This window comes from Ornithorhynchus anatinus, chromosome 5 (assembly GCF_004115215.2).
Source record: "Ornithorhynchus anatinus isolate Pmale09 chromosome 5, mOrnAna1.pri.v4, whole genome shotgun sequence".
In the NCBI taxonomy this organism is placed as follows: Eukaryota; Metazoa; Chordata; class Mammalia; order Monotremata; family Ornithorhynchidae; genus Ornithorhynchus; species Ornithorhynchus anatinus.
The window spans coordinates 25,503,816-25,506,988 of record NC_041732.1 but is presented as its reverse complement, the minus strand read 5'-3'; the positions used below and the strand labels follow the sequence as shown (position 1 = coordinate 25,506,988).

The window sequence follows — 3,173 nt, the reverse complement described above, 5'->3', positions numbered from 1 at the left end:
CCCAGTTCAGGTGCATTTGCCATTTTTTTTTTCTAAAATTTCTAGGAACAGGCTGAAAAAACCTGGAATAGTCATATTTGGAACTGGGATATATAGTCCATCTACTCAAAGATTTTCCTTTTGCTGTCATTCATTCATTCATTCAATAGTATTTATTGAGCGTTTACTATGTACTAAGTGCTTGGAATGTACAAATCGGTAACAGATAGAGACAGTCCCTGCCCTTTGATGGGCTTACAGTCTAATCGGGGGAGACAGACAAAAACAATAGCAATAAATAGAATCAAGGGGATGAACATCTCATTAAAACAATAGCAAATAAATAGAATCAAGGTGATATACATCATAAATAGGATAATGAAGATATATACAGTTGAGCGGATGAGTACAGTGCTGAGGGGAGGGGAAGGGAAAGGGGGAGGAGCAGAGGGAAAGGGGGGAAAAGAGGGCTTAGCTGAGGAGAGGTGAAGGGGAGGGGGGTAGAGGGGGAGCAGAGGGAGCAGAGGGAAAAGGGGACCTCAGTCTGGGAAGGCCTCTTGGAGGAGGTGAGCTTTAAGTAGTGTTTTGAAGAGGGGAAGAAAATTAGTTTGGCGGAGGTGATGGGGGAGGGCATTCCAGGACCGCTGGAGACGTGGCCCAGGGGTCAACGGCTGGATAGGCGAGAACGGGGGATGGTGAGGAGGTGGGCAGCAGAGGAGCGGAGAGTGCTGGGTGGGCAGTAGAAAGAGAGAAGGGAGGAGAGGTAGGAGGGGGCAAGGTGATGGAGAGCCTTGAAGCCTAGAGTGAGAAGTTTTTGTTTCGTGCAGAGGTTGATAGGCAGCTACTGGAGGTTTTTAAGAAGGGAAGTGACATGCCCAGAGCGTTTCAGCAGGAACGTTCCTGTCAATCAGGATCATGGCACATCCTACACAGGATCACACCCCAGTTGCCATTTTTGTTTTTGTGCTTTTAACCTCATTTAGGACTATTCCTTCAAATGCCTAAAACCATGCCAGACAAATAATGTAAAAGTTCTGAGCAATGAACAACCTTTTTTTTGATAGAGAGATACTCCAGAAGTTCCCTAATAGCTTTTTCTACAATCTGAAGATGATTCAATTTGCCCAATTCCAGAGGTAATACTGAATAGACCAAGGGATAATGTGTCAGACAGAATTCGGCAATTCCTTCATCTCACCCTGCCAATCATTTGACACTCCAGCAAGTCATTTTAAAAATCCTTAGTTCTCACATAGCCTGCCCAATGCCTGCACTATGAGTCATGTGCCAGTTACTGTTAGAAGCAAGAGAGAGGTATACACCCAAGCAATTATTTCTTAGAATGACTGTTGAATGCTATTCTGCCACTGTACCTCTGCAAGGGTTTTTCTCTTTAAGCATTTGTACCAAATCTTCACAGAAAAATGTCTCAAATAGTTGCTTCTAATTATGCCAATTTTAGATGAAAAAGTGAATCTCAGAAAAATTAGATCAACTCCTATCAGCTTAACCTAAACATCCTCCTTCCCATTTTTTTTTAAAGTTCTTTAGGAGCTTCCCTGGTGATAAATCCCCTCAGTGTCCCCTACATTTCATCCCAAAAGCTACCTCAGTACTGATATATTTATGCTTATTCATTCATTCATTTGATTGTATTTATTGAGTGCTTACTGTGTGCAAAGCACTGTACTAAGTGCTGGAAAGTACAGTTCAGCAACCGAAGTAATCCCTGTCCACAAAGGGTTCACAGTATAGAAGGGGGGAAACAGGCATCAAAACAAGTAAACAGGTATCAGTAACATCAATATAAATTAATAATGTTGGTATTTGTTAAGCGCTTACTATGTGCAGAGCACTGTTCTAAGCGCTGGGGGAGACACGGGGGAATCAGGTTGTCCCACATGGGGCTCACAGTCTTAATCCCCATTTTACAGGTGGAGTAACTGAGGCCCAGAGAAGTTAAGTGACTTGCCCACAGTCACACAGCTGACAAGTGGCAGAGCTGGGATTCGAACTCATGACCTCTGACTCCAAAGCCCATGCTCTTTCCACTGAGCCACGCTGCTGCTATAGAATTATAGATATATGCACATCATTAATATAAATAAATAGAATTATAAATATGCACAAATATACAAAAGTGCTGTGGGGCAGGGGGGTAGAGCAAAGGGAGTGAGTAGGGGCAGTATGGAGGGGAGGGGGAAAAAGAGGAAAAGTGGGGATTTTTATTCACTTGTGACTATTATTTTTTTATCTATGTATCAGTTGATACTAATACTAATACTGAGAGAAGGTGAGTGGAGGGTATACTTGGATATTTTACACTTCAACTGGTGACTAAAGTCACTGGACCCCAACTCAGGGACAATTTACTTTAAAAGGTGACTGAAAAAAGAGTTTGCAAGATCCAGACTACAGCTTAATAACTTTGTTGTTGATATGTTATGCCATTGAGTCGTCTCCGACTCATAGTGACATCATGGACACATCTCTCTCAGAATGCCCCACTTCCATCTGCAATTGTTCTAGGAGGGTATTCTTAGGGTTTTCTTGGTAAAAATATAGAAGTAATTTACCATTGCCTCGTTCTGTGTAGTAAACCTGAGTCTCTGCCCTCAACTCTCTCCCATGCACCTGCTACCCAGCATAGATGAGTTTTGACTTGTAGCAGATTGCCTTCCACTGTCTAACCATTGCCCAAACTAGGAATGGAATAGATAAGCCTCTGCTTGACTCTTCCTCCCATAGTCGAGACTGGTAGAGTACTGGAAACTCTCTAGGTGTGACTCTGAGAGGTGTTAATAAACTTGGGACCTGAAAAATAAAGTTTAAGCAGAATCAGGTATATAGTTACTTCTGACCTTTACCTTCCAGAACAGGAGAGTAATTTAGCAAAACTCAAAACGGCAGCCAAGTAGCCAAGATTCTAATCCTCTACTCAGCTGAGGTCAAGTACAAAAAGCAATCTGAACTAACCCCGATTGTCAAGTCAGTTGATTTCAGCAATGCTGTCCTGATGGACTTTTAGCGAACAGGGTACTATTAATGTCAACATCAGACTCTTGCCCCTAATCAAGCTCTAGTGCTAACACAGTCTTTGGTTAGGAGGGCAAGAAATTTCCCTCCATGTGGACAGTGTTAACTGACTGGTCAATTTTACTTGGATTTCTAGGCAAAATTCTTTTAGGGTACAG

The 3,173-nt window shown here is 42.5% G+C and overlaps 1 non-coding gene across 1 annotated transcript; it reads right to left on the bottom strand.

The window, feature by feature from the left end:
* Positions 1–2,639: 2,639 nt before the first annotated feature.
* LOC114812701 lies at positions 2,640–2,777 on the bottom strand. Its single transcript, XR_003760352.1, has one exon. It is a non-coding gene; the product is annotated as a small nucleolar RNA SNORA7 (small nucleolar RNA).
* Positions 2,778–3,173: the final 396 nt, after the last annotated feature.